This window comes from Chenopodium quinoa, unplaced genomic scaffold (assembly GCF_001683475.1).
Source record: "Chenopodium quinoa cultivar QQ74 unplaced genomic scaffold, ASM168347v1, whole genome shotgun sequence".
NCBI classification, from domain to species: Eukaryota; Viridiplantae; Streptophyta; class Magnoliopsida; order Caryophyllales; family Amaranthaceae; genus Chenopodium; species Chenopodium quinoa.
Window position 1 is genome coordinate 2,095,175 of NW_018745240.1, and position 18,753 is coordinate 2,113,927.

At 35.7% G+C, this 18,753-nt stretch overlaps 1 pseudogene; it reads right to left on the bottom strand.

Annotated features, from left to right (window-relative positions):
- Positions 1 to 17,281, bottom strand: part of LOC110711204 — a 36,083-nt pseudogene extending 18,802 nt beyond the window's left edge.
- Positions 17,282 to 18,753: the final 1,472 nt, after the last annotated feature.

Genomic DNA, 18,753 nt, shown 5'->3' on the forward strand with positions numbered 1-18,753 from the left:
TTAGTGTTTCTACTAGTGCCTTCACTTGATCAATTGTTGCCCCAGATTCATCACTCGAATCTATCTTAGGCTTTCGATCGAGGATCGAGAATACAGAGGTAGTAGAACTCTTGGCTTTACTTTTATCCGGAACAAATGAACTTGTTTGTGATATTCCTACTACTGCCATAGCAAGTGCAAAGAAAGCCTGCAAAAAATACGAGACATGTCTTAGAAATATACGTACTTACATATTACATTCAAAATGTTCAATGGTTATGAAATAGGGTTTGAAGACAATAATCGTCTTAAATTAATGAGGGAAGCAAATGTAAGGAATCACATCTAAATTGAATGTGGCGTCTAGCTGTGAGTGATATTCTCTCATTCATTGATTCCTACCTTTACACACACACATATATATTCATAGGAAGCAATCCCTAGAAATATCTACTCTGCCCTAGTGACTCAGCTGGACACATGTAGCACTAATACACGATATATTACAAAGGTACTACAGGCCAAAATATAAGATACAATTACTCTACTAAATTACTCTACTAAATTACTCTACCAACTACATACATCATTCTCCATTACTCCCCCTCAAACTAGGAATGAATTCTAGGGCTGCCTTGTTGTCTACTCTTAGTTTTGCAACACCAATTTTCTTCAAGCCCAGGTCCTTTAAGAGTTGTGATAGCTAGGTAACTTCGCATGAAGCTAGTGCCATGGCTCTATACTCTGCTTCCGCAGAGGATCTGGAAACAACATGTTGCTTCTTTAATTTCCAAGATACGGGGGAAGAGCCTAACAAAATACAAAATCCAGTGGTCGATCTTCTGGTCGTAGGACATCCACCCCAGTCACTATCTGCATATGTTGTGAGCACTGCTGCTGATTTAGATGCCAACAATATGCCCTGACCTGGTGCCAACACTAGTAAAAAAACATAAATGAGCATCGAGAAATTCGCACCGATTATTATAAATCGGTGCGAAAAAACAAGGCAAGAGTTAATTAAAGAGTAATCGCACTGGTTCAAACCGAACCGGTGCAAACTTGAGTTAATCGCACCGGTTCAAACCCAACAGGTGCGAATGTGAAAAAGAAATAAATCTCGTCCCTCTTCTTTCTTTCTCTTTCCGTCTTCTTTCTTTCTCTTTCCTCGATCTCTCGTTTTCTCTCATCTGCGCCTCTCTCATCTCTGGTTCTCAGTCTCAACCATTGCTGCTCTCCTTCAAAAACCGCCGTCAATTTGAGCCAAGGACAACCATCATCGTCGCCGCTGTCTATTTCTTGAATCTACAACAATGGAGGCTCTCTCTTGCCTTCTCTTTCCTCAAAATCGCAATCACATGCAATCGAAACCAGCGCAGGCCAGATCTGGAAGCCAGCGCAGGCCAGATCCCTCAGCCCACCGCCGCTTTGCCTTTCCTTTTCTCTCTCCTTCAATCTCCTTCTCCATAACTGCGCCGCAAGCAACGCCATTGATGACTAGGGTTTTCTGAAACAATTTTCATCAATAATTCTCTTAGCGCAGCCAAACTGTTTGGAAATCGGCGAAAACTACGCTTTCTTAGTCCGAAAGTCGGCCTGGTTCCTACTCTTGGTTATTGGTATGTATATACTTTCCTTTTTCTGTTTGTTAATTTGATTTATTTTTCTATTTCTAGGGTTATTTTTGTCTATAAATGTTTGTTTAATTTGTTAAGTGTTGAAAATTTGGTTTTATGAGTGTAAGGTTTTGCGTGATTGCATTACGTGTAATGTAGGAGGTGATTATTATGCAAGATTTTGTTGCTCAGGTTGATGTTCGTTTGATTTTGTGAATTCTTTGTGTTGATTGTTTGAATGGTAGTGAGGTTGTGTTGTTGGTTTAGTTTGTTTAGTTCAATTAGTCTTCTGTTTAGTTTGTTGTTGGTTTCGATTGATCTGCTTTGCTTGCTCAAGTATTATTGATTTCTTTCTACTTTGAATGCGCTAAAATTTGCTGTTGTGGCTGAATTGAAAGAGTAATAGCTTGGTTGTTGTCTAGTTGATGGGTAGTATATATGAATGTGGACTGGTGTGAAGCTTTTACTAAGTGTGCCATACTTATTTGTGGATTCTTATCGAAATTCTTCCTTAGTGGTGAAAGTATGGAAAATGCTATACGGGCATGCCGCAAAGGAATCAAAATAAGAAAATTCTTATACATAGAGAAGGTGACAATGGGCAGCAATTATGATTCTCTGACTTGGATTACTTTTTTTCATCATTTTCTGTTAGAACTGCTTGTTTATTGTAATTTATTTGTTGTACTCTATTTTTCTACTAATCTCAGTCACATTTTAGTAGGTGATATATGATAAACTACCACAAGATATTGCGAATCGACATGTATTTTTGGGGTTTTGGTGGTTAGAAATTGGTTGTTTTCCTGTATATACTTGTACTTTAGAGGTATTTCAGTTTTGAGGTTATGATTGAAATATTATTATACAAACTTGTTGATTTAGGCTCAAAGTAAATTAATGGTTTACATCGAAAGAATCAGAAGTTAAGTTTTGATAATTTATTTAGTTGTCATCTATAGTATTTATGGGAAACCTTATTGTAATTTGGAGGGCTTTGATGCTATCACCATGTTGTTGTAAGTATCCCACTCATCAGCCTTCACAAGATTCATCTTTCTTTATCATCCCCGTAACAAATCCCAGCTTTATTCTCTTAGAGGCCAGGTTAATCTCCATATATCGTCTCCACTCTTTGTAGTTACCTTCGCCTGTTAGCTTCTCAACCAAAATTGAATGCTTTCCATCTCTAGGATGAAGATATAAAGGGTTTTGCATATCAGCTAGAGAAATCTTCAACATTATATGCGAAATATCGAAACTTTATGCAGAGAAAATGGAATAAAGATTTAATCTTTGAGAGGAAACAGAGGTGATTTGAGTTGTTGTTGGATTTTTCCTTACAAATTCGAACTTGGCTCTGATACCATGAAGACAATAATCGTCTTAATGTGGGAAGCAAATGTAAGGAATCACAGCTAAATTGAATGTGGCGGCTGTGAGTGATATTCTATCATTCATTGATTCCTACCTTTACACACACATATATATATTCCTAAGAAGCAATCCCTAGAAAGATCTACTCTGCCCTAGTGACTCAGCTCTAGTGACTCAACTGGACACATGTAGCACTAATACCCAATATATTACAAAGGTACTACAGGCCAAAATATAAGATACAATTACTCTACTAAATTACTCTACAAACTACATACATCATTCTTCATTAGGATACTTGTAAGAATAATATACTTTGAAACCGTCTACAAAGGTTGTTTTCCCGTGGCCAACAAGCTGTGCTCTGACGTAGAAACATAAGCCATGTACACCAAAAAGGAAAGCAAAAAACAATCCAAACCCGCCCCACTAATCAATCCCTTGTTTATACCAGCTTTTAAAGGTGCTTTCCATTTCAATTTGTACAGTTGCATTATCTTTTCCTTGGCGCAGAAAGATGCAATTGTTCTTATACTCCCAATAGCATCATTAGCAACTTGGCTAGCCTCCTCATACTTCTTCTACAAAAGTGGAAGAAATAACAATTAACAAAGAAAAAAAATTACTTGTAGTCGAATATATATAAGAGAAAGAAGATTGAACCTTTGCATCTGCACTAAATCCTGTTTAAACTTTACTTGGAGGTAACCATTTAGTCCTATGGGAGGGACTACTATGAGAACAACAAATGCGAGGATCCAACTTGCTAGAAAAGCGATTACTAAATCCGTTACACCAGATGAAATATTTTGAACAAGCAATCCCAAAGTGTCTCCAACTAAAGCACGTACTGATGCAGCATCAGCAGATAGTCTTGCCCTAACAGCAGCACTAGCATTCTCTAGCTCGTCGAACCAACCAATCTCCATGTGGACTACTCTCTCAAAACATAACATTCTGATTCTTTGTATCAATTTACAACCAGCTACGGCAAAGAAATAAGTTCTTGCTGGATATGATAACAATGCTGCTAAGCCAATAACTAGAAACATCAGGGTCCAGAACCTTGAATCTTTTCTCAAAGTATCATGTGGCTTGTAAAACATTTCAATTGCACTAGCAAAAATTTTACTAAAAATTGGAAAAATCGCGCCACTGACAATTGCAGATAAACATTCAAGCAAAAGGATTGGGATTTCAGGTTTGTTAAGAGAGGCAAGACGCTTAATGGAAACATCTGATTCTTTTGCTGCAAGTAGTGGCGAAGCACGAGTTTCTACTTGCTCAACCGGGTCTAATGTTTGTTGTTCGGTCATGGCTGAGAATGAGTTACGAGCATTGCTATTCCTCCCCAAGGAGCTATTGCTTAATGGCATTATATCTTGACTAGATTGGCCCCATGATTCATTAGCGTCTTTAGCTAGTTCGAAACAATCACTTCTTATTCCTTGTAAACGTATAAGTTGAGATTAGGCTCCCTCTGTATCCTTGAGTAATTTAGAGTGTGAACCTAACATATTAGTCGAAATGAATGTTTATTTTCAAGTTATAGCTAGTAAGATTCAGAAATCGACGAACCAAACAAGACAAGCTCTTGACTTACCAATCAAATCTTTTGCCTAATCCATCTTAGTTGAAATTTTAATATTGACTCCATCTATTAAGACACATCCATCTTGTGGATCATAAAATCTTTCTATAAGATTGATCACGGTTGTTTTACCACTCCCGCTTTGTCCAACCAAAGCAGTGGTTATACCACTTGAGATGTTAAGACAAAATCCGCTAAAAATTTGCTCATTACGTCTTGTTGGGTAGTTGAAATAAACATCACTAAACTCTATTTCTCCATGAAAATCATCTAGAATTTTTCCATTTGTATCGAAAGGGTCAATTTCTGGTTTTCTAGTGATAGTCTCAAACATTTTGTATGCTGTTGCTTGGCCTCTCGCAAATGCAGTCATGCTGGGAGATGCTTCTCCTAGGGACCTGCATAAAAAATGTACCAAGTAATGGAAAATCTATACTACTGCATACTAAATTAATCAACGCATAAGACATTTAGCACAATTCCATAAAATAAAATAAAAATTCCCTCCAAAAGGCTTTGTTTTTAAAGTTTCTAATAGAAAATCGGAATTTTTTTAACAAAAAATTATTTATGTAACATATACTTAAAAGAATTTTAAGCATAAATTAAATACATTCCGATTCCAAAATAACAAATGTCCCATAAGGCTTATTTCAATGGACTATGATTATTAATAAATCTTACTATTATGAATCTATGCACATGTTATAGGATTGTATTAGTGAAATTAGATATCATTAGCATTGTTAGTGTCATCTTCATTTGCCTGTCTATTTTGTGATCATATCAGAGAGTGATCAAGTTTGTGGACTCACATAGAACCAATAAGAACGCCAACAATAACATTAATGACGGTGCCACCAGTGTAATCTCGTCGGAGAATCATCCTTGAGCCAAACCAATTGGCTAAAGCATAGCTGCTGAAGATAACAAACGTAACAATACCGAGCCCTACTCCTGTAGTGATCCCTTCATATATGCTTGATATATAGGCACTTTGAATTGCTATATTGAACTTTGCAATAGCTTGTTTTCCTCCACTAAATGATGCAACCTGAAGGAGAGATGATGGTGTATGTTAAATTTTATGATCAACCATATTTAAACAATTGTTCTGTTTCTTCATTTCTAAAATTTCTTCCAAGTTTGATGACGATTTTCTAACAAAAAAGTCAAAACAAGAAAAGTTTTAGAGAGAGAGAGATTACTAATACGGATTATAATTGAACTCACAGTTCTAATTGATCCTATAGTTTGCTCTACAACAATTGTAGCCTTTTCATACGAGATCTGCCCCTTTCTTGCCATCCTCGAAAGATGGTTGATATCAGTTGTATAAATTGCCCAACCTAATTGCGAAGGAAGAACAATGATTTCAGTCAAGTGTTTTATGGCTATCTTCTAGTACGTACATAGGATATGAGATCGAGTTACCTTTTCCCCAATGGCATCTTGTATAAGAACTGTGTCGCCGGACATCCTACCGATAATTTCCCTTGTAGTGATTTCTTTGTCAAAGAAGGCAATATCTTGCCTTAGTAAAGTTTTTAGGTATAAATTCCTTATTCTTGCTGCTTGTCTTTCTCCTGTTACCATCCAGCATGCTACCTCTGCCAAGAACATAATAACAAGATTATTTATGTACACTTTATTTTTATTTTTTTAATCAACAAGGTCAAGGGTCTATCCTAGAAGGTTTAATTTGTACTACTTCTAGACTATATTTCTGATTGATTTTAAATACGGTTTATTTGTTTTATTACGCTAAGAAGACTTAAATCATACGATACAAAGTTCAACACACTGCAGTGCTTACGAAGAAATGCAGCTGCAGCAGCTCCAACGGCTAAATAAGCAAATTTTAGAGAAACCTGCAAAAATTCTATGGTGAGCTTAGTAATTTTGGAAATATATTTTAAGCATGTCAAATAACCTGCAAAGTCATAACATTTGTATGTAACAAGTTTAAGTTGTCCCAAAAAGTTTCACATTTTCAAATTTCAAGTATACTCCTAACATTTCAATATTTTGGTGAGGCAAAGTGAAAGTCTAAATGGCTAATACAAGAGGGGGGGTGAATTGTATTTGAGGTGAAATCTAAAAACTTTTGCGGAATTTAACTAAATGAAATAATGACGAGAGAAGATATAGGCTTTTCTAAATTTCCACTATGTAATCAAACTCTTTACAAGTGAAAATTCAAACCTGTTAACAAGTTCCATAAACTAGGAACTTGTTCCCAACTCTCACAGAAGACTTCAGCAGCGAAGCTTCCTTGACCTCACCTTACACAAACTCACAATCCCAAACCCCAAAGTGCTTGAATACAATCTGTAATTACAAATACCTATTACACTCAAGAATATATGAAGGAAAATAACTCTCTTTATTTTATTAGATAGCTACTGGAATTTTTATGCTCAAGAGTTGTATTTTGCAATGAATATGGTCGTGGTTTAAATAGGGAGATTTAATCCTTAACCTCCACACCCCTCAATCACTTGCCAGTCAACACCCACTAACTAATAGTGGAGAATGTGACTATGATCAAGGTAGTGGAGATTTCTTAAATCTCTCCTTTAATCCACGTAGCAATCAACATGCTAAAATATAGTTTCTGGAAAAACAACTTTGTTGAGATATTCATGCAACAATATTTGACTTAATCAAATATTCCGTTATTAAAGGATTTAAAAAGATTTTATTTTGAAAAGATAATTTATAAATTATTTAATTATTTAAAAACAACTAAGATAATTAATTTAGGTTAATTATCTTTATTTGAAAATAGTAAACTAGATAAAACATTTATAAATTATCTTTTGCTCAAAAAAAAGATTATCTTTTTAAAACTAATTTTTATATTCCAGTAGTCTTAAACATAAATCATTGAGTTCCTTTCCAACTTGTATTATTGAGTGCCCACAATTAAAAACTAGAACGTGAGATTTGCATGAGGCTTTTTAGAGAATGCTACTCCGCATCCAGGTTCCTACTGCGGAACGAACTTTGTTTGAACCCTTTATTCACCAAAGACTTAAAACGCTCATTAGTCAAGTTTGTCAATTTGTCCATCAAAACTAAAAGGGTAAACAAATTCCCCCTTTTTGATGATGACAAATATTGACAAACTTAGGTAAATAAAATCATCCAGACATGCAACATAAACTTAAAACAAAACATGAAAACTTAAAAAAAAACAAACAGAGTAATTAAAGAACTTAGAAAAGTACTTTAAAATAAAAAGACTGAGCAAAAGAAAAATTAACAAGGACTTTATTAACTTAAAAAAAACTTAGACTACTAGGACTTTATTTTCCTTAAAATTATACCTTCGATGTGTGAGTTCCTTGGTACACGCCTTAGCCGCCATGAAGTTTGTCTTTTCCCCCTTTTGGCATTATCAAAAGATTGAAAAAAAACAGTTTGCTATACTCCCACTAGACTACGTAGGGAATAGTGAGCTCAAATAATGCAAGGCAAATATAAGTTAGACATTGAATTATCAACAAACACACACAATCATATGAAAAATAAGAGTCGAGTTCCGATTTAGGAAATAGAAGAGGAACATAGAGAATGTAGCAAAGGATAAAGGCGTACAAACCAAAGTTCAGAGAGATTACACAAAACCAAAATAAAATTGTTCAACATATGAAATTAGAATAAGTGCAATCAAGGATTTAAAAGGCTGCATTGGTAGGATCAAGGGCTGGATTTGTGGGATCAATAGAGTCTTCCTCGACTTCCTCAAAGGCTACTTTGTTGATAGTTTCCAAGATCTCCTTGTTGCCTTCACTAAACTTGCCTTCAGCCTGTGCAAGCTTTGCCTCCATGCCTGCAAATCCGCTTGCTTGAGATTCTGCCAGAGCCTGCACCTGGCCTTTAAGAGAGAGCAGTTCCGAGGCCATTTCCTCCAGTTTCTTGCTCACCAGAGTAGTCAACTTCTCCATATCTGCTTTAACCTGTTGAAAATTATAAACAGACACACGAGTTCCAGAGAAAGCAGCAAAGCTAGTAGGCTGAAATGGAGGAGGAGAAGGTGAATGAGGAGGCTGCCTAGTAGGTGAGACAGGAATAGAAGAGGGTTCAGTGACAAAGGGAACTTGGGTAGGTTTGAAGGTGGGATCAGATTTGTCTGAGGAGCTGATGGTTTCTACAGTCACAGGGTGTGTAGTAGAAAGGGCAGGCTTGACCACATTCCTCTTACTTCTTCTAAGGCCCCCTGTAAACACAAGAATGACAGGTGGTCCAGCTGTGCTCTCAGAGTCTGTGGTATGTTCCCCCTCACTTTGATCAGTTCCCTGCCCCTCATGTGAGTCAGATTTTCGAGCTTCCCCCTCAGAAACTTCCTTATGTTCCCCCTCAGAATCTTCCTGTTTTTCTCCTTGCACATCTCCCTCAAGTATTTTTTCTTTGTTTTTCTCTCCGTCAGAAATTTTTTCTTCTTCCCTATCTCCCTCAGAATCATTGGAGGTGGTAGCACCCTCACTAGCATCCTCACTACCCTGGTCACTTCCCTCCTCATCACTTGCATCACATTCTTCCTCAGCTTCTTTCCCTTTCCCTTTCTTTTTCTCCCCTCCTTTCCGAGGCACAAAACATACTTTGCCATTTTTAAGCCTAAGACTCAGTCTAAGTAATGATTGTTCAGAGAGGATACTATCGGGTTTGAGATATGTAGGGGATTCACATTCAACATCAATACCAAAAGATTTGAACAACACAGTAAGGAAAGAGCCATATGGAATTGTGGTCTTTTGAGCATAAAAATTCAAGTGTTCAATCATTAGAGCAGGGAAATCAATCTGTATTTTGCATGCAAGACAGAATATGAGGGAGGCATCCAAGAGTGATACGGTACTCCGTTTTTGTAAACGGGGTACTATACCCTTCCAGGTGAAGGTAAACAGTAGCTTATGAAGGGGTGTTAGGGCATGATGGTGAGTAGTTTTCACTTTCGGATTTCCTCCAATAAATTGAAGGATTTTGCATTCATCATTATGGCCAATGTTTACAGATTGTTTGTGCTTTAAATAAGAACAATAGCCTTTAACAGGAACTTGAAATAGATTTCCAAGACAATTGGCATCAAACGAAATTGGAATATCATTAACTACGGCCGAGCACACACCATTATCACATTGAAAGGTATTTTTGAACTCATAAATAAATTTAGGATAAACAGGGTAATGAGAACAATTCTGGAACAAGTGAGTGCATTTTTATAATCAATTAAAGAAGTAAATTCAGTGAACTTACTCGCTACACACCAATCATAGTTGATGTGATATCCGAGAGTGTAATTCCATGATGGGAATTTGGTGGTTGCGCGCCGTTTCCTGTCGCCGCCCTTCACAGCCTTAGCCTTCCTCTTTGGCTGAGCAGATGGATGCACCACCGCAATTGGCACCGGTTGTGGAGACCCCGTGTTTGAGGAGGGTTTGGATGCTGGTGATCGGGTTTTTGGGGTGGTATTTCGGTTGGTTTTCATGGTGTTGAAGGTAAGATGAAGGGAAGGAGAAGATGAATAGTGTGAATAGGAAGGAGAGAGAGTGAGGCCGGTTATGGGAGTTTATGGGGAGTTTAATTGATTTGATAGGTGAAGGTGGAGTGAAAAGAAGAAGAAGAGTTTAATTGGGAGGAGTGAGAAAGAAAAGTGACGGTTTAAAAGGTGAGGTAGTGGGGTAGTTTTAGAGGTAGTAGGATTTAATTTGGTGAAATAATTGCACTCATCTAATTCAATGTTGATAAAATAAAATCATAAGTTAAGGAGTTGATATACATGCTCCTTATCTTACGTAACAAATAAAATCTTTTTGTATTTTTTAAATTTTGAAAAGAAAGCAGAACTGAACAAAGGAAAATAAGGAGGAAAAAAAGATAAAAATATGAATAAAAGATAAGAATAAAAGATAAAAAATAAGGAAGGCAAAAAAGATAATAACAAGAAGGAAAACAAATTAACAATATAAAAAAATAGGTAAGTGCAAATTGATCGTAAATTATGATGATAATTTACGTGATCATAATACAAAGTATGAAGGATGATGAAAAGGGAACTTGAAACAACATGGCTCAATATTTTTAACATATTAACAGTATGTATAAGTGACTCTTCAATACTTTCACAAATCTTTCCCCTGGGTAATTTCAGCTGTGTTATGCACACAAGATTGAGCATAGCATTGTTAGTTCCATCCGATTTTACCTTAGGGGTTTCAAACAAAAATCACTTGAGCCGTAGCACCCCCAATTCCACACGCATCTTTTCAAACTTGTCTCTGCTTAAAGGCTTAGTTAATATATCAGCAATTTGACATTCAGTAGAGATAAAATCTAGCTTAATTAAGCCCTTTTCAACATTATCTTTCAAAAAGTGATGCCTTACATGTATATGCTTAACTTTAGAGTGTTGTACTGGATCTTTAGAGATGCAAATGGCACTTGTGTTATCACAATGAATAGGAACGCACTCTAAAATAATGCCATAGTCACGCAACTGTTGTTTTATCCACAACAATTGAGAGCAACATGCAGCAGCAGCCACATATTCTGCTTCGGCGGTGGATAGAGCAACAGTGTTTTGTTTCTTGGAACTCCAAGAAACCATGCAAGAGCCTAAGAATTGGACCATACCTGATGTGCTTTTACGATTTACTAAATCTCCTGCATAATCAGCATCAGCATATCCTCTTAGGTCAAACGAGTCACTTTTTGGATAGAACAAACACAAGTCTTTCGTCCCTTTTAAGTATCGTAGAATCCTTTTGACGGCTGTTAGATGCGATTCCTTTGGATCCGATTGAAATCTTGCACAAAGACCTACACTAAAGGAAATGTCAGGTCTGCTAGCAGTTAAATATAACAAGGAACCAATCATACCTCTGTATTTTGTTTGGTCCACACGAGTTCCCTTGGGGTCTTGGTCCAACCTTGTGGTTGTTCCCATGGGAGTGTGGTTTATCTTTGTGCTTTCCATACTGTATTTTTTTAATAACTCCTTCACATATTTCTGCTGATGGATCATTATTCCTTCATCAGTTTGCTTAATTTGGAGCCCAAGGAAGAAGTTGAGTTCCCCCATCATGCTCATCTCAAACTCACTGCTCATTAAATCAGCAAAGTACTTGCACAAAGATTCATTAGTTGCACCGAAAATAATATCGTCAACGTAAATTTGTACAACTAATAAATGAGTTCCTTTTGATTTTAAAAACAAAGTTTTATCAACTTTTCCTCTTTTGAAATCATTTTGTAAAAGGAACTTAGAAAGTATTTCATACCATGTTCTTGGAGCTTGTTTTAATCCATACAGTGCTTTATCAAGCTTAAAAACATGGTTAGGAAAGTTTGGATCCTCAAATCCAGGTGGTTGTTCAACATAGACGTCTTCCTTTAAAAAACCATTTAAAAAAGCACATTTGACGTCCATTTGATAAAGTTTAAAACCCATAAATGCAGCAAATGCAATTAAAATACGAATTGCTTCTAATCTAGCTACAGGAGCGAAAGTCTCCTCAAAATCGATACCTTCCTGTTGATTGTAGCCTTTGACAACCAATCTTGCCTTGTTCCTTACAATTGTGCCATGTTCATCTAGCTTATTCCTGTACACCCATTTGAGACCAATAACCTTTTGATTTGTTGGTTTGGGTTCAAGGTGCCACAGTTTGTTTCTTTCGAATTCATTTAATTCCTCTTGCATGGCAACAATCCAATCAGCATCTTCCAAGGCTTCTTTGTGATTTCGAGGTTCCAGTGTTGATAAGAAGGCGTTGAATGCACAAAAGTTTCTCAGTTGGGATCTCGTCTGAGTTCCCTTGCATAGGTCACTTATAATTTTATCCAGGGGGTGTGACCTTTGATGTTTCCATGGCTTTGGTTGAAATGATTGAGCTGGTATAAAAGTGTTATTTTGGGTTGCTCTTTCTTCCATTTCTTCATGGTGTTCTGCTTCTGCATTTGCTTTGCCTTCTGTGTTTTATGTTTCTTCTGTATTTTGAACAGAAGCTTCAGCATTATTTGGAACTCCAGTAGGTTCCTTTTCAGCATTTTCAGTAATTCGAACAGGCTGCTTTCTGGGAATTAATTCTTCATCTTGGTCTGTTGAACGAGTGAGACCAATTTCAAAATCTCCATCTTCATATTCCTGTACACAATCATAATTATTAGTTTCATCAAAAATCACATGTATACTTTCTTCTACACACATAGTCCTCTTATTGTAAACTCTATAAGCTTTACTATTAGATGCATATCCTAAAAAGACTGCTTCATCACTCCTTTCATCAAATTTTCCAAGATTTCTTTTATCATTATTGTGAACAAAGCATTTGCATCCAAAGGCTCTTAAATGAGCAATGTTAGGTTTTCTCCCTTTTAACAGTTCATAAGGTGTCTTGTCCAACATTGGTCTAAGCATGGCCCGGTTGATGATATAGCATGCTGTGTTGACGGCTTCTGCCCAAAAGTTCCTTGGAAGTCCACTCGCTATTAGCATCGTTCTTGCCATGTCTTCCAATGTTCGGTTCTTCCTCTCAACCACACCATTTTGTTGTGGTGTTCTTGGTGCTGAGAAATTGTGACTTATTCCTTGTTCCCTGCAAAATTCATCAAACTTGGAATTTTCTAATTCCGTACCATGTCCAGTTCTCATATGAATAAGTTGATTACCTACTGATTTTTGTGTCTTTTTCAAGAAAGTCATAAACATATCAAAAGTTTCATCTTTACTATGTAAGAATATGACCCATGTAAATCTAGAATAATCATCCACAAGAACTAAGACATATCTTTTTCCACTTCTACTTTGAATTATAACGGGGCCACACAAATCCATATGAATGAGTTCCAATGGTTTTGTGGTGCTTACCATTTTCTTTGATTTAAACGATGATCGAACATGCTTTCCTTTGATGCAGGCTTCACAAATTTTATCATTTAGGAACTTGATAGAAGGTAGTCCGATTACCAAGTCCTTTGACCTTAATTTGTCAAGCAATGAAAGACTAGCATGTCCAAAACGTTTATGCCATAGAAGTGGATCATCCTCAATAACACTTAAACAAGATAGATTGTATTTTAGAACTTTGTTAAGGTCCACGATATACGTGTTCCCTTTACGAGTTACTTCCAAAACGATTTTTCCAGTGTTATTGTTGATTATTTTGCATTTTTCAGAAGAAAAGCTTACAGAGTTTCCTTTATCACAAAACTGAGAAATACTGAGTAGATTATGCTTCAAACCCTCGACTAAAAATACATTGTCAATTGCATGGGAACTTGACCTTCCTACTTTGCCAACAGCAACAATGTTGCCTTTCTTATTGTCTCCAAAGGTCACTGTTCCCCCTGTATAGGCCGTCAGTGAGAGAAATCTGGATTCATCTCCTGTCATGTGCTTAGAACAACCGCTATCGAGGTACCACTGGTTGTTCCCCCTCACTGCGACCCGCAAAAGAAATTAAGGGTTAGTAGCAGGAACCCTTTCATTCATGGGTTCCTGTGTTGACACATTTGAATCAGTTTTCTTCTGCCAAACATAGTTCACATTCTTATTGTACTGATTTGCTTTCTTAGTACATTCTTCACTGCGATGTTCCTTTTTACCACAAAAAGAACAAACGGTCTCACTAGGCAAATCCACATACTTCTTTTTCTTTCCAGTGGACTTCTTCTTATGAACATAGCCTAGACCTTCTGTTCTTTTTGTCTGAGCTTCCTGTACCCACTTAGGAACATCCATGTTTGCTGTACTTTTACTTTTTCTTGCAATTTCTAAGTCCTTTTCTAGTTTCGCATTTTTATCATTAGTATCCTTTAACTCTTTCTTAACATGTTCTAACTCAGTATTGAACATGATTAAAGGAACTTCAGTAGACCTGCAAGAATCAATGTTAGTACACAACATTTTATATTGAGTCAATTCAACATTCAGCATGATATTCTCACTCTTGACTCTTTCAAGGGATTCTTTTAGCATGATATTCTTATCTAATAATTCAAAAAATCTGCCTTGAACATCATTTCTTGAGCTATTCAGATACTTGACATGATCTCTACTAATTCCAGTTGCCTTTTCGGCTTGCCTTAGTTTTTCACATAATTCTTTATAATCATCTAAGGTTTTAACAATAAAGAGATTAATTTATCCTTTGAGAGAGATTTCAAATAACTAGGTTGAATGACTACCTCATCATCATGCTTCGCCATTAGACAGAGATTGGCTACTTCATCATCAGTGTGTTCCTGTTCCTCTTCTTCGGAACTTGATTCTCCCCACGTGGAAATCATAGCTTTCCTGAAATTTGTTTTAGAAAAGTTAGGCTTGGAGTTTCTGTTTTGATCAGCTTATTTTCCCTTGCCTTTCTTAGATTCCCATAATGGACACTCTTTGATGAAGTGGTTGGTGCTTCCACATTTGTGACAAGAAGACTTGGCTTTGGATTCCTGATTTCTTTTACTGTATCCTTTATTCTTGTCTGAAAACTTGTTGTTACAGTAGAATTTTTTCAGCCTTCTCACCAACATTGCATCTTCTTCTTCATCAATGTCAGACTTCTCTTCGGATTATTCATTTGCTTTTAGTGCTAGCCCTTGACTTTTGACAGTCTCCTGAGTCCGGTTGTTCAACTGGATCTCGTGGGTAATGAGGGAACCCGCAAGCTGTTCTAGATTGAACTTGGTGAAGTCTTTTGATTCCTGCACAGCTGCAACCTTTGCTCTCCATCTGTCATTTTCTGGAAGACTTCTTTAGACCTTTCTGACCTGCTCATCTATAGGAATTATCTTACCAAGACACGTTAGTTCGTTAGTAATACTTTTAAATAGAGTAAACATGTCTTTAATAGATTCTTTGTTTACCATTTCAAAGCGCTCATACTGAGATAAAAGAATGTCTATTTTGGAACGTTTAACATCTGACGTTCCTTCATGTGTAACTTCCAGAAGATCCCAAATTTCCTTTGCGGACTTGCACCCTTTGACACGAGTATGTTCATCGGGTCCAAGTCCCCAAATTAAAAACTTTTTAGCAGTAGCATTCATTTCTAATTTTTCGAAATCAGTTTTTTCATACTCATCCATAGGTTTAGGGATTACCTCATTGTTAGCATTCTTTTTCGTAATTTCGTAATCTCCTACTTGTATAATCCGCCATATCTGATAGTTCTCTGCTTGGACAAAGATTACCATCTTATCCTTCCAATAAGAGTAGCATTTGTCGTTGAAGTATGGAGGCCTTTGAATGGATGTACTCCCGAATTCCTTTTCCTCTGTGTAAGCCATTTTCCCAGGAACTTGCTCAACAGGGTTGCTTGCGTTTTCTGAGTTCCCGCTCTGATACCAACTGAAAGTCTAACTGGCTAATACAAGAGGGGGGGTGAATTGTATTTGAGGTGAAATCTAAAAACTTTTGCGGAATTTAACTAAATGAAATAATGACAAGAGAAGATATAGGCTTTTCTAAATTTCCACTATGTAATCAAACTCTTTACAAGTGAAGATTCAAAACCGTTAACAAGTTCCGTAAACTAGGAACTTGTTCCCAACTCTAACAGAAGACTTCAGCAGCGAAGCTTCCTTGACCTCACCTTACACAAACTCACAATCCCAAACCCCAAAGTGCTTGAATACAATCTGCAATTACAAATACCTATTACACTCAAGAATATATGAAGGAAAATAACTCTCTTTATTTTATTAGATAGCTACTGGAATTTTTATGCTCAAGAGTTGTATTTTGCAATGAATATGGTCGTGCTTTAAATAGGGAGATTTAATCCTTAACCTCCACACCCCTCAACCACTTGCCAGTCAACACCCACTAACTAATAGTGGAGAATGTGACTATGATCAAGGTAGTGGAGATTTCTTAAATCTCTCCTTTAATCCACATAGCAATCAACATGCTAAAATATAGTTTCTGGAAAAAACAACTTTGTTGAGATATTCATGCAATAATATTTGACTTAATCAAATATTCCGTTATTAAAGGATTTAAAAAGATTTTATTTTGAAAAGATAATTTATAAATTATTTAATTATTTAAAAACAACTAAGATAATTAATTTAGGTTAATTATCTTTATTTGAAAATAGTAAACTAGATAAAACATTTATAAATTATCTTTTGCTCAAAAAAAAGATTATCTTTTTAAAACTAATTTTTATATTCCAGTAGTCTTAAACATAAATCATTGAGTTCCTTTCCAACTTGTATTATTGAGTGCTCACAATTAAAAACTAGAACGTGAGATTTGCATGAGGCTTTTTAGAGAATGCTACTCCGTATCCAGGTTCCTACTGCGGAACGAACTTTGCTTGAACCCTTTATTCACCAAAGACTTAAAACGCTCGTTAGTCAAGTTTGTCAATTTGTCCATCAAAATTAAAAGGGTCAACACAAAGTAATAACAATATAATCAATTTACCTGTGAGAAAGCATAAATAACTTGCTTGGTATTCTGATTTTGGCCAAAAGCTTCCACCAAGTCAACCACGAGGATCGCCATCAACGGCATAGATACACCATTTGCAATAGCATCAATGGAGCCTATAATCATCAATACCTTATCAGAAGAATCAGCAAAAGCAAACAGTTTGTAGAATGGGACTTTGTTATTAATAGTTTCATCATTATATTCTTCCTTTTTATTTTGCTGTGTTTCATCAGATGCAGGTGTTGTTGCCTCATTAACTCCAATCTTCACGTCCATTTTCAACATAAATCCCAAGACTTAGAGATCTGTATTTAACTAGTTAATTAGTTTTCTACTTTTCTGCAATACAACATTAGCTTTTAAGAGTTAATACTCTTAATGGGATCACAATACTAAAAGATGACATCCATATTTTTAAAGACAACCAACTCTAGCTAAGCCAAAAGTCAAAGTCATACTTTATTCGTTTTTTAATACTTGCAACACACACTTTATCATAGTATTTATGAAATTGGGTCTCTCATGATTTAATACATTTAATATGTGAGTGAGAGATTGTTAGGAGTATGAATTAGTGGGCAATGAGATTAAATAAAGGATAATACTCCGATATTTTTTATTTATTTTTTATTTTTTTTTAAAACTTGTATTACTTCTCTTTTATGGGTGCTTTTTTTTAAATGCATCACTTCTATTTTTGGTAATTTTATATTATATTTTATCATTGCTCTCTCTTACTTTTAACCCCACTCAAATTATTTTATCATTTCTCTCTTTTCTATAGTTTCCACTTAAATAATAAAAATATCTATCCTCTCTCACATACTTTCTCTATCATTGTCCCCATCTTACTTTTACTTTAATAATTTATTCATCCACTCACAATATTATATTATTCTCCTAAAACTCTGTGCAATCCCAAATGATACAAATAAAAAAAACGGAGGAAGTAGTACAACTTTTAATGAAAAAAAATTTCAATTATAATGCGTTGCAAGCATTAATTTGACATTTTATTTTAGGAAAGTGTTTTAAATATAAAAAACGGCTGAAGTAGATGATGTTGGATGATGCATGCGTATGACACAATATGAACATTAATTCTTCATGAAATAAGATAGTAATTCCATCTCCAGTAAATAAATCTTTCAAGTTTAGCTTGACCAAGAATTTGGATGATAGTACATTTGTCCGGACGGACAATTTTTTAGTAGGATATTAATTAGGATAATACTCGTACTACGGACGGCCATTTCTCATTAGTTAAGCCAATATAAAAATAACAATGATAAGCAGAGTGATCAGCTTTAATTTCTTGTGCCCAATTACTACTACTACTAATCTTAATTTTTTATTAGATAATCCGAGGAATATATAACAATGATGACATTACGATAGCCATTTTTTTTTTTTTTTAATTTTTTTTTTTGACAATAGCAAATGAGAACAAACACCCCTACAGCAAATTAGAAAGGTTAATCCGTCATTTTCTAGCAATGTCATTTGCCCTTTGAACTTGATCTCTGTGAACATTTAAAATCGTGCATCTGTGAAACGATGCTCCTACTTCCCTTAAACATTAAGATAGAACTTAGAGATTAAGGAATGTAGAATAGGACAAGGGGTGGTGGCAGATTTTCTTAATTTTAATACGTGGGTACTTTGAACGCAATATTGATTTTTACAATAGTATTACCATCTCCGTTTCAAGTTTTTTGCAACTTTTGTCAAAAACATCCGCTACACAT